At 47.6% G+C, this 13589-nt stretch overlaps 1 protein-coding gene across 3 annotated transcripts in view; it reads left to right on the top strand.

The window, feature by feature from the left end:
- MAPK4 (mitogen-activated protein kinase 4) overlaps window positions 1-13589 on the top strand; it is a 169856-nt gene that overhangs the window by 60135 nt on the left and 96132 nt on the right. Inside the window, exon 1 of one of the 3 annotated variants that reach the window (XM_074383431.1) lies at window positions 10700-11342. The exons of the other annotated variants lie outside the window; for them this stretch is intronic. The gene's annotated coding sequence lies outside the window, so the exon portion shown is untranslated. Of the gene's footprint in view, window positions 1-10699; window positions 11343-13589 lie in introns of those variants that run through there. 3 annotated transcript variants of the gene reach the window in all.

Below are 13589 nucleotides of genomic sequence, written 5' to 3'. Positions count from 1 at the left end.
TTTTTTATTTTTTAATAAAGGCAGGATCTCACTATGTTGCCCAGGCTGGTCTCGAACTCCTGGTCTCAAGCAGTCCTCCCACCTCAGCCTCCCAAAGTGCTGGGATTACAGGCATGAGCCATCTCATTGGGCCTGGACCCAGCTGGGCCTTCACCCAATGAGACAAGCAAATTTCAGCGTCATTGAGGACTGCCTCTTTCTTCCTGTGTCTTTTCAGTGAGACTTTCTCAATGCAGCGAGCACACTCATACTCAATGGAAACCTACTCATAATGCTAAACCTCCTTTTAGACTTTATTTTTAACCATTTCATTCTTTTACCAAAGCTAAGCCCAATCGACTGATGTTTCTCTCCTTTCCCCTCTGCAGTCCTTTTTCTCTGCACTGCTAGTGAGAGAGGAGGCACAGCCTCACGCGGGTCCACAGGAGGCTGGCGTGAGCAGGGACGCTGGACTGCATTGCAGAGCTGCCAGTGACAAACCGAAATAGGATATTGGCCCCCCCAAGGAAATGCAGGCTGTGCAGCTCCTTTATTTGGGTTGGCAACAATAGGCATGCACTTTACTTTTGCTGAGGCCTGATCACTGGTTGAATATTTATTTGTCCCAAAGATTATTTAGCTATCCTCAGGAATCCAGGCTCTCTGGCCAAGTGTTCTCCTCTGGCCTGGGTTCCCAGTGGGGAATGTGACTGATCCTTTCTCCCTTCAGAAGGGGCCTTAATGACCATCGAGCTGGAAGTGTTATAGGAGGAGAGCAAAATGGGACTCCAGAGGACCCCTGACTTGCGAAGACAGCAGCAGAGCTGACTAGAACTTGGATCTCCAAATCCAGCGTTCCTTCCAGGAGGCAGGAATCTCTCAAACTTTCAGGAGCATATTATTACACGAGGAACTTATCTCATAAAATGCACACTTTTAGTTCTCTTCATTGGAAATTCTGACACAGAATCTGCCTGTTAATGTGTCTCTTCATGCGGTCATGGTCTGAGATGCCATCTCTATGCATGAGATCACTCTAGCCCATCAGCGTTTACTTTCTGCTCATATTCACCCAGGGAGGGGAGTGTTGCCACACAGTTAAATATGAAGATCATCATCATCCTATTTAAAAAAAAAATTGTAGCACAGGCCAGGTGCAGTGACTTGTGCCTATAATCCTAACATTTTGGGAGGCTGAGGCAGGAGGATTGCTTGAGGCCAGGAGTTCAAGACCAGCCTGGGCAACATAGACAGTATCTCTATAAAAATTAAAATATATATATATGTATATATATATATATATATATATATATATATAGAGAGAGAGAGAGAGAGAGAGAGAGAGAGAGTGCATGAGGGTACACATAAAGAACATTATAAAAACATTAAACTTGCAGAAAGAAAAAAATCCATTCATGGCCCAGAGCTCCATCAAACCATCTATTTTCCCTTCCATGTTTGGAGACATTACCCTTGTATTTAGATAACTATCAGCCTAATAATTATCTTATTTTTACTTCTTTTGGCCAAGTATCCTCTTTATTATTTGACTTGCTAAGAAACAGGGCCCTTGAATGCTGTTAAAGAGGAAAAGCAGTGCTCAATTTTATCGAGCATTTGCTACATGACTGGGCACCGTGCTCAGGGTTTTATATACGCTCCCTCATTTAATCCCATCAGCCTTACGAAGGTCCTAGTATCCCCATTTTCCAGATGAGGAAACTGAGGCTTAGAAAGGATTAATAGCTTGTACCAAGTTATAAATCTTCTGACTCCAAACTGCCTTCTAGACAGCAGACAACAGACAGAAGATTCCTGGCCTGCAGCTCTTTGTCCCCACGAAGAAAGGAGACCTAAACAGGAAACAACTAAAGGACAAAAATAGCAGCTGTACTTAAGCACTGAAATGTGCCCTAAAGATACATAGTGCTGCAGGGAGTGAGAGCGGGGCAACATCTATGTGAGCAGGAATCCTTGAATACAAGGGGAAAAAATGGGACACAATCCTAATGGCAGAGGCTGCTGTTACAGGTTTGGGGCAGCAGAATGACTCGGTGAAATGAAAAGTCACAGAGAGCCCCTATCCACCACGAAGCCATTCATTTTAGCTGACTCTCCACACAGACCCTTGGCCAGAGCCACTAAACATTCCAGATTTGACTCTTTCTCTCCAGAGCTGATAATCAGCACAGACAGGACCCCAGATGGTAGGAAAGAGGGGTGACAAGTTAGAGAATGAAGCTCTGAGTAAGAGTGCAGATGCCACCAGGGGCAAAATTTTTTTTCCAGAAATGAAACCTCTGTTGTTGCTAGAGAGTACGAGTTCTAAAAGCTTTTCTTATGGTTTCCCTGGAGTTTCTCAAGGGTGTCTCATGCCCAAGTATCTGCGATGCTTTCTGTCTTCACCATGCGTTTGGCACTTAGCATCAGCAAATGCCATCATTTCATGTGCTGCCCATCACTGTCACTGTCGTTCCGTGATACTTACTACCTGTGCATGGCACTGTGCCAGGCACAGAAGACATGTTTAATTCTCTGCCACCGGGTGTATACGGCCTGTCTGGGTACACAGGGCACATCCCGATGCTTATTAACAGACCTTACAGGTCACTGTGATCTCAGTAGACTTTATTATAAGGTGAAGCAGGATGTAGGCCAACCATTGAGAGGCCAGACAGTCCAAGGAGGGAGAATGAATCCCCAAGGTGGTGTGTCGGAGGATGTTCAACCATGTCTTTCTCAGGGCCCGCCGGGGGCATCACATGTACTGGTGGGTTCCCTGGGAAGCAGTCTGCGCCAAGATTAGCTTGAAGGGTATTTTTTCTCCAGGGGGTGCTTCTGGGGTGAAGGCTTGGGAAAGGGGGAAGAGGGAAGCAGGGTTGAAGGGTGGCTGGGCTTCAGGCACAGCGTTAGCCTCCTCTTAACGCGTGGGACTTCTGTGGCTGAAATGGTCCTTCAGAGTTGCCCCAAGTTGGAGGCCCTTTGTACTTTCCTGCCTTGTCTGCAGGCTGCCCCGGGAAGGAGGTGTGAGTGCCGGCCAGGTGACTTCATTCAGCCAAGCCAGTCCTTAGAGGAGGCTGCCCCTGAGTCTGCTGCAGACTTCCAGCAGCCAGGGCAAAGAAGCCTTCATTCCTCGAGGGGGTTTGGGCCTCATGTACTACCCTCAGAGAGACACTCAATAAACATTGACACATCTCTCTCCCTCATGGCACAGGGCACCTGATTTGTGACTTGAACGCGGGCAGAATAGGTTTGGAACTGCAGCATTTGTTTAAAGAATAATAATGTACCAGCCTGCAAAAGACCATTTTGTGAATGATTGTATAGCAGCCACCACAAACTGCTAAATGTATGGGTCTCAGACTTTAGCATAAGAGCATCATCTGTAATGACAGTGGAAGCCAGTGCTCCCAAGCCGATTAGTGATTGCTGGGGAGAGATTAGTGACTGGTACAGTCAGATAGTCTCATTTCACATACTGTCCCCAAAAGACTTTTATTTTTCAGGAACAGAGCACTTGGAGTAAGAGAACTATCTCTTGTGTACATATGTGGATGCAACTGTTAGTTAATTCAGCAGACAGCTAAGGAAACAAAATAATTTATAGTGGACCTCCCTTCCAGGAGCTGAAGTAGCTCTCTGGGTATCATTTGTCAGGCTGTAAGAGAGCTGTAGGAGTTCAGAAGGGAATATTTAATCTATCTGTTTTGGCAGAGATGGAGGAAACTCCATGGAGTGAGGTAAATTCCCTGAAGTCTCAGGCAGGGAGTGGTTAATTCAGAACTAGAACCCGGTCCCAGTCAGGTCTCAGTGCTTGATGCACCAAGCTCCTGGGAACCAGGAGAGACTCGTCTCAAAAGAATTATAAACATTGTGCAGCAGCATCGATTTTTCTACAAATTCATTTAGATTCATCACTAATCAGCCTGTCCCCACTTTCCTTTCTGTGTAAATGGAACCTTCGACACCCAGTCGGTCTTCACAGTGAATCTGTCAGCACATCCCGTTAGTCCCACTTCCAGAATGCACCTCACATCTCTCTGAACCCCCGACCCCATCCCTGACACTGAAGTCTAAGCCACCGTCATCTCCTGCCTGGACCACCTCAGGTGGCCTCCTTACTCTTCTCCCTGTTTCCATTATGGTAGGGAACGGCAATACATTCTTTGCATTTCAGGAATCAGCCAGAGGGAACTTATAAACACGCAAATCAGAACATATCATTTCCCTGCTTGAAACACTTCACTGTTTCCCATTGCAGTTGGGATAAAGTCAAAACGTCTTACTGTTTTAACATACAGGGTCCTGCTCTGCCCACCTCTTTAACATCATTCCCAACCCTGCCCTTCTGGCTTCAGCCCCACTAGTCTCTTTCCTGAATACACCAAGTGTCTTCTGCCCCAGGGCCTTTGCACTTGCTGTGTTCGCTGCCTAGATTGCTCTTCCTCAAGTGGTTACATGGATGGCCCCTTCTTACCTTTCTCTTGCCACATGATTTTTTTTCAGAGACACCTTCTGGCCAAAATAATCTTCTCCCCTGACATATGCAATCATATCACCTGTCCCTGTTTATTCCTGCTGATTTTATTTTATCTCAGTTTACTTATCTTGGTATTTGTCTTCTCTCACTGCAGTATAAATTCCACCAGAGCAAGGACCTGCTTACTAGTTTATGGCTAACACAATGCTGGGGACAGAGCAGGATGTAATCCACATCTGGTGAGAGTGTGAATGGATATATGAGTATACAGGCTTTGTGTGGCCCACTGCACAGAGGGAAGCAGAATACAAGAGTACCAGCCCACTTACGATTTCCTGGTTTTATTTCTAGATATTTGTACAATAAGTTATAAGTTGCAAATATTTTAGGTTCCAGAGAGTAAAGGAAATCAACACGTGAGCAGTGTAGTGCTGTATACGGTGGTGCTGTGGAGCTATTCCGTGATGTCACAGTCTTCCTGTTCACTATTTTTAACAGTATGTAACTTAGAAAATAATATGTACTGTAGGGTCCTATTTTTCTTTTAAAAATGTTATTATAAGCAGAAAAGGCTAAAAGGATGTTACCAAAGTGTTAGCCAGGCTTTTCCTAGATGTTAGGGTTACGCTTTCTGTTTTGTTTTTCTTTTCTTTATTATCTGATGTTTGTCCGATGAATTCATAATTTTTTAGTATACGTTTTTTAAAAAATAATACCAGTGGTGAATCCTTTCGTAGTGGTGATGGTATCACTGGCAAACATATCGTTTTAAGACAGACCTCTTCTAAGGTACGCAGGTACTCTTCCTGGAGGGCGCTGCTTGATGTGCCTTCCTGGTGCAGCTGTCTGGGAAGCTTCAGCTGCCTGGGGTCCAGAGAACTTGTGTTCAGAAAGTGACACCTGAGAGCACCCAGCAGCAAGCTTAAAGAGTGCTGAGTCAGCTGCAGGCTTTGTCAAAACGCAGGGCCCAACCAAGAGAGCCTGTCTTGTCCCTCAGCCTGTGGCACTGAATTCCACTCTAATTCACTCTCTGGGGTACCTGGAAGATGAGAACTATCTGGAAATGAAACACATCCTGGCTGACTGGCATTTGCCCCAGGACACCGGCATGGAGAAGCTGAGGCCCAGGCCACCTGAAAACGCAGCCAGCTTTGTGCTTTGCTGAGCTTTCTCGGGGCACAGGGGGAGGCATGGGGGAGAGAACAAGTCGAGGAGGAACCAAAGCTGGTCCTGGAAAATGGAAGGATGCATCAGGGATGGACGGCCTCCGTCACCCCAGGAGCCCGAGCCTCCGTGACCAGAATCTTAGGGTGCTAAGAGACAGCAAAGGTGCTGGGCATGAAATGTGGCAAGATTTTTCTCCTTCCTCACTTCATCCTTACACTTTGTTTTTCTCCTTTCCTGGGTCCTCAGCATCGTTCTTTGAGATCCCTTTTCTAGCTTCCTTCCTCCAAAGACCCGCATGAGTCACGAACCCCCATTCTGTAAGCAGATGTGTACTGGACTCTTAGCGCCTTCAAGGGCTGAGACACAGATGGCAGAGGAGGCCAAAGAGTAGAAGCTCCAGCTCCTTCCTTCATGGAGCTTCCAGGTGAATTAGAGAGGGAAGACTTGCTCTGCGGGCAAAACAAAGTATCAGGTCTGAATAGCAGAGTAGACTCGGGGCAGTTCATCCACCAAACCAGGCTCGATCTGGGATTGGCGAGGGCTGGAGCTTATGCAGTATTGGGAGGCCCTCCCAGAAAGAAGAGAGAGAAAATAGCTAGAGCCCCTCCCAGGTCTCTGGAAGTGAGGAGGAGCTCTTGGCCTAAGCTTTGTTCGTTTCCTGGTGTATTATTCAAGGTTCTTGAGAGAAATAAAATCAATAAAGTATGTGTACGTGCACATATATTTATAATGACATTTATTTTAGGGACTCAGCTCATGTGATTATGGAGACTGAGAAGTCCAAAATCTGCAGGGTGGTCTGGCAGGCTGGAGACTCAGGACAAGCTGAGGTTACATGGATGCCTGAAGGCCATCCACTGGCAGAATTCCTTCTTGCTAAGGGGAGGTCCTTCTTTTTGTTCTGTTAAGGCCTTCAACTGACTGGAAGAAGGCCACCCACATTATGAAGGGTCATCTGCTTTACTCAGAGTTCACTAGTTTACATGTAAATCTCATCCAGAAACACCCTCACAGAAACATCCAGAATAATGTTTGACCAAATATCTGGGCACCGTGGTCAGCCCAGTTGACGTAAAATTAACCTTCTCACCTGGCAGATCCACCTTTGAATGTGAGGTCTGCGGAGGGAAGAAGTGCTGTGGACCAGATGGTCAGAGGAGGCTTCCTAGGAGAGGTGGACTTGAACCAGCCTTGGGGGTTGGCTTGGCCTTCATGGCATCTGCTGTCCTTGTACACTGAACCTCAGCATGGACGAAGGAGTCTGTCCCCCGGCCTTGTTGGAGATGGGAAGGATTCTGGGATAGCTGGAGGGGGTGGTAACCTTTGGCCCAAGGAGTCATCAAGGTGTCACATGTGGCCCACTTGCTCCCACACCGTCTGCCTCTAGGAACCTGCATTTTCTTTTTCTCGTCCCTCTCCCCTCCCATTCTTCATCACCCTTTCTTCCCATCTTTGCCCTCCTCCCTGAGGTTAAACCTGGAATGAGACCAGGCCCTTCAGGCTCCCAGAAAGTTACAAGGGGTCTCCAGCAGATGCACTTTGTCCAAATCCTCAGAATGAACACAGCTCTGACCCATGCCCAGATCCTCAAGAAGTTCGGGGGGCTCTTGTGTGTTCCCCAACCCTGTGCCCGAGTGACTCTTTGCAAATGTTAATTGGCACAAGGTATCATTTATTACACAGGTGTACTCTGTCAAGGGAGCCCCTCTGCTCGCAGCGCAGGAAAAGCAGCCTCCTGGCTATCTCCTGTTAATCTACAAGAAAAATGGGTGTTGTCATTTAGTCTTGTTGCTGTGAAGGGAAGGGAGAGTGTCACCATTCCAGTCTGGCATTTTTGTTCCTCTTACCACCCCACCCTCCACCCACTCATCTTGGCCAGGTGGCCCCTATTTCAGCTCCTGCTGTGTTTCCTCAGCTGGCTCCTGCCCAGACATCCTGTGGACTACATGGTCAGAGGACACTTCCTGGGAGAGGTGGACTTAGACCAGCCTTGGGGGTTGGCTTGGGCTTCATGGCATCTGCTGTCCTTGCACATTGGGCTTCAGGGTGGACCAGGGAGTCTGTCCCATGGCCTCATTGGAGGTGGGAAAGATTTTGAAGGAAGGAGTTCCCCTGAGGGGGAGGTTCTGAAAGCAAGAAACTGACAGCAATCATCTGGAGAGGGTGCAATGGATAGCAATGGTTCCATGAGGCCACAGACACTCCCATCTGGAACCTTCCTTCCTGATGCCCACCACCAGCTTCAGGGGTTGCCTGAGCTCCAGAGGAAGGAGAGGCTGCAGCTGTGTTTCCCACGGCAGGCCAAACCCAGCCTTGAGATCCCTCTGACTTGAAAGCAGAGCTGGACATCCTGCCACTGTGTTGTCTTCAAACCAAAGTTGTTGCTTTTAAGGGCCCCTTGCCTGCATTTAGCTCTTACAGCATTGAACACACTTCCTCACAGTAACCTGGCAAGGAGGGCAGAGCGTATGTTATGATCCCATTTGAGAGAGCGGAGGCGAAGCCCAGGAATTGAGACAGATCCCTCGCCTGGTACTGCCTGCCTGGGGTATGACACAGAAAGCAGGGTCTCCCATGCCTGCGAGTTCGGATGGTGTTGATTAGGCCATATCCGAGGCCTGGCTGCATATGCTTCTCTGAATTTTCTCATGGGCTTTGTGAGGCAAGTCTGGTGACAGCAGCATTCTCCCTAATGTCTTAGATTCTCATGTGAATCCACAGGGCTCAGTCAAGCATTAGACAGACTGGGAGAGGTGACTCAAGGTGTTCTTTCAAAGCAGAGGAAACAGATTTTGTCATCCGGGAATAAGCTCCCACCAGGCCACCCCACCCATCAGTCCCTGTCGTGACTCTTGACCCTAGCGCCGAGGTAGGGTTCCCGGGCAGTGGGGGCTGGGGAGGAGGGAGGCCTCTTCCGATTGCAGCTGTCCCTAGATGCTGACTTGCAGCTAGTTCAGCTAATTGGCAAGAAAAGGAGAAGCAAAAATAGTGAAAATCTGCGAATTAATAAAACAGCCTTGAAGCAACCGCCAAAATGTGTACAAATCATGAAGTAATTAGAAGTGTGAAGAATTCTATCGGGTTGGCTGTTTCCAAATCCAACATCTGATCGCTTTAGGAGGCCAAGGGCTGGCAGGCCACAGGGAGTAGAAATTCCTTCCATTGCCATCTGATCTCGCCTCCCTGGGGCCTGGTTTCCCTTGAAATCCTTACGGGGTTCTGGCAGTTTCCATGGGACTTGCTAAAATCAAATGTTGGCCTTTTGGGGGCCTGTTAAGCACACGTAACACCTTATCCCAGTAGCATCTAATATTTTAGAATAATGCTGTTAAGATTTTACAAAGTGTGTTTTGGATCCGTGTTCTTATTTAATCACTCACTATCACCAAATATTTTTATATCAGTGTTTTTCAGAGGAGGGAAGCAAGGCCCAGAGAGTGAAGTAACGTCAACTCACTTTTAAGAGCCAGTGAGGAGCAGAGCCAGGGCTAGAGCCAGGGTCCCCTGATAACCTCTCCGACCTCTCTGCTCCCACCCGCATTCCTCCTGTGCACTCTGCTGCCATCTCTCAGCAGTGCCAGGCATTTGCGTATCACAGTTCTCTCAGCTACTGTTCTCTCTGGCCATGGTATATTACATTTAGGTAAGTTGTTCAACCCATTCGTTTGATTAATAAACTAAGACCCAGGCACATTTCGTGATTTGTCGATTTTCCATTTCATTTTATATCCAGATTAGACTGGGGAGAAAAGTATTTATTTTCTTTGTCCTTCTGGAAACACATTATAGAAAGAGATTTCAGGACTGAAGTGTACCTAATGCGGAAGGGTCGATGCAATGTGTGATTAGAGTTTCATTGCTTGGCTTTGTGCTTTCTGCTCTGTGGGGCCTTTCTCAAGAGGAAGTGCTCACATTCACTAAGATGAGGGAGGGCATTGCTTGGGGCTGGAAGTCAGTGTATGTAGGCTTAGAAATTCTGAGAGCAGAAACCAGAGCAGAACCCTGAGAGAATCACATAACAAGCTTGATGTGTGTTAATTCCCCAAGCGGTAGCAAAAAGCTCCCAGGAGGCCGGCGTTTACATGGTTTACAATCAGACTGAGCAAACAACAGTGCGATTAAGTTACACGTATTAGTTGGTTCCATAACCAGAATGGAAATGTATGTTTTAATTTAGGATGGAAAGTTTTCAGCAAAGCACTTGCTACTTGCACAGACTTGTCTCTGGTCCTCAAATTTGGCCAACAGTGAAACTCTCTGTGGGAGAGGAAATTGGGGAGTTGGAGGCGGGTCCGGGAACATAATTCGCAGGGCACGTGTGCAAGATGAAAATGCAGGCTCCTTGTTCAAAAATGATTAAGAAATTCAAGACAGCGACAGCAGAGCATCAGCTAAACGCATGGTCCTTTTGAGCATTGTGGGGCATTGTGTGATTCCATGGGCCATCCATCTTTGAAGCTGGACCACGTTGGAAGCCAGTGGAGAAGGGTGGGATGGGGGGAGTTGAGCCTGGTGCTCAGAGGGTCTGTGTTAACCAGATGCCACTCAGCTGGAAGATCAGAGATGGAAATCATTTAACTTAACATTTAAGAAATCACCCAGAGGCCCAGGCTTTGTTCCAAGCCATTAGGGATCCAGCAGTGAGCAAGCAAGGGCTGTTGTGAGCAGGGAAAGCTGAGGGCCTTGTCTGGACCTGGGCTTCATAATAATGATGCCCATCACTGTCGTAGGACCAAGCACGTTATTAAGCATGTGCCTGTGTCTGGGCATGTTAAGGGCTTTAATGAACATTAGCTTTAGACAGACAGGCAAGCAGCAGGTGAATGTGCAATGGAGAACCTGAAGGAAGCTTGTGTGTTGGGAGATGGGGGAGGGAACTGCTTAACCCTTAGGGACCCTAACCCTTAGGGACACTGTCTTTTGGATAGACACGAGACTTGGGGGTTTCATGCCCCAAAGTTGTTTCCCCTTGTCTTTTTTGTTTGTTCATTTTTTAGACAGAGTCTCTCTCTGTCGCCCAGGCTGGAGTACAGTGGCACAAGCTCTGTAACTCTGGAGGTTGCTCACTGCAACCTCCACCTCCTGGGTTCAAGTGATTCTCCTGCCTCAGCCTCCTAAGTAGCTGGGATTACAGGTGCACACCACCACACCTGGCTAATTTTTATATATTTAACAGAGACGGGGTTTCACCATATTGACCAGGCTGGTCTCGAACTCCTAACCTCAAATGATCTGCGCTCCTTTGCCTTCCAAAGTGCTGGAATTACAGGCATAAGCCACTGTACCTGGCCTGTTTCCTTCTCTCTAGACCAACCTTCCTAGCCATTCTGGCCATCCAGGGGTACCCAGGATATAGGTTCTGACCTGACCCAGCTCCTCTGTCCACAGTCTCGCACATCCTTCAAGGTCCTAACTAAAAGTCTGCACTCCTCTGCACTCCTTGGTCCTGCACCTGCCAGGTGCTTAGTGGTCTGCTGGGTAAACCAATATTAGGATTAGCTCCTCACCCTAATATCCACAGCCCTCCCCAGTCTGACCATGCCTGCCTTGCTGGCTGTGCTGCTGCCATCCCTCCACTACACAGAACCAACCTCTCTCCCTGAATCAGCCTCCGCATTTGTTTCTCCTCAGCTGGGAGCCTCACCTGTCTTTGCAACTTCAGTTCGGTTCCACAGACAGTTACTGAATACCTCTGTTTCAGCCTTTCTGGACCAAGGTACAGTAGATCTTCGTTACCCATAGATTCCTCATTTGCCAATTTTACTACTCGCTAATGTTTGTTTGTATCCCCAAACCAGCACGTGTAGTCCTTCCATCGTGATTCACTGATGCGCAGAGAGTGGTAGAAAATCCGATTTGCGCGACATGCACATTCCCAGCCGAGGTCAGCCAGGGTGACACTGCCTTCTGGTTTCAGCTCTCATGCTGCAAACGAGTGTCCTTGAAGTCTATTTAATGCCCCCCCCCTTTTTTTTTTTGCATTTTTGTGCTTTTTGTTCGTGGTGCTATTGCAGATCTGAAATGGCTCCCTAAGTATAGCTCTGAGGTGCTGTCTAGTTCCTAAGCCCATGGAGGCTGTGATGTGTCTCACAGAGAAAACGTGTGTGTTAGATAAGCTTCGATCAGACATGTGCTTGGCCGTGAGTTCAGAATTAATGAATTAACAATATTCTGGTACATCCAGAAAAAGGAAGAGGAAATTCACTAACAATGTGCATGAGACCACTCCATTGTTGCCACCAGAGGCTGGCAGGAATCTGACCCTATGGGAATGTTACTACCATGAATAAAGAGGGTCAACTTAGCATCTCCTAAGTGTCAAGTGTCATTCAAACTGTTCCTGAACTTTGTGGCTTTCTGCTCAGTTCAGGCCCCTGTGCTTCCTCTGTCTTGCAAACTCATTGTGTACCCATTGCATTTATACTCCGACTCTGACTTCTGATGCCCTTGAATTGTGATTTTAACTCTCCCGGTGTGGCCCCAGATGGACAGTCAGTCCTCTTAGAGCAAAAGCCTACTGACCTCACAGTGTGTCCTTCCTGGACAGATGTGCTGAAGCCAAATGTGGAAAATGGTCTGATTAAATGTGTTTTCAGACAGATACTAAACACAGTAGGAAATAATACAACAGAATCTTTATCAGCAAGAACACTTCAGAGTACCTCCCTCCTCAGGATGGTTGTGAGAATCAGAGATGTTTATAAAAGCACAAAGTGAACTTGGAAAGTGCCATGTAAGTGTTAGGTGTCCGTTGCTGTTGGCATGTGTGGGTGGCCTTGAGAAAGGCATCAGAGGGGAGCTGCAGGCTTGGTCTCCTGGGTGTGGGCCCCACTGTGGTTAGAGGTTTCCAGTGGGGCCCCAGAGTGTCAAACCTACCAAGCATTTCATGCTGTTGAGGGGAGAAGGTGGCATTTCAGGGGCGTTGGGTTAGGTCCCCTGGGGCGGTGGCCTCCTCCTTGCTGGCAGAAGCCACATATTTTTCTCCAACCTTCACGTGGCTGGGAGTTGCTGTGGGCATTCTGTGGGTTATAGAGTCTGTGTTTCTTCTTTCCAGTTAGGGGAAGCCAATTTTCTTCTTGTTGCTGTTTGATTTCCAAATAATTAGATTCGCAAAGCTCTTTGGCGTTTTGTCAGAATCTGTCATTCCGGTGCCCAACTCAAATGTCACATCTATCGAGACACTCTTCCCAGTCTTTCCCTTCCAAATGAGTCATCCAGCATCCCCTCTGCCTGTAGTATTTCCCTCCACCTTACGTTCTTTCATGTTCTGTCATGTTCTGTCTCTCGTTACGGAATTTTGTGAGTTATACTATACACCTCTGGAATTTAATCATTCCTGAAGGACAGAGACTGAGTCTGTTTTGTTTTGTTTTGTTTTGTTTTGTTCTTGAGACAGAGTCTCACTCTGTCACCCAGGCTGGAGTACAGTGATGTGATCTCAGCTCACTGCAACCTCAGCCTTCCAGGTTCAAGCAATTCTCCTGCAACAGCCCCCTGAGTAGCTGATGTTACAGGCATGCGCCACCAAGCCCAGTTAATTTTTGTATTTTTAGTAGAGACAGGGTTTCACCGTGTTGGCCAGGCTGGTCTCAAACTCCTGACCTCGGGTGATCCGCCCACCTCAGCCTCCCAAAGTGCTGGGATTACAGGTGTGAGCCACCATGCCTGGCCTGATGTTTTCCTATACACCGCTGTGCCTAGCACAATGCTATTTTATTATTGTTGTTATCGTCTCTTGGACTGGTGGAGTAATTTACTGTCTGGATTCCCGGAGCAATAAGGAAATGAGTGTGCCCAGGTCACACTCCAGTTGCGATGTCTCTGTGTGGCAGGGAAGAATCAGTGCAGCTCTTGAGAACAGCTGCTCTGTGGCATGAGAGATGAAAACGACACAAGGTCTCCCTGTGGAGTCTAGAGACTTTGGGAGGGCACTGGGAAATCCCTTTTGCTAGAAATCTTTAGG

This window comes from Saimiri boliviensis, chromosome 13 (genome assembly GCF_048565385.1).
Source record: "Saimiri boliviensis isolate mSaiBol1 chromosome 13, mSaiBol1.pri, whole genome shotgun sequence".
NCBI classification, from domain to species: Eukaryota; Metazoa; Chordata; class Mammalia; order Primates; family Cebidae; genus Saimiri; species Saimiri boliviensis.
This window is presented reverse-complemented; position numbering and strand designations above follow the sequence as displayed.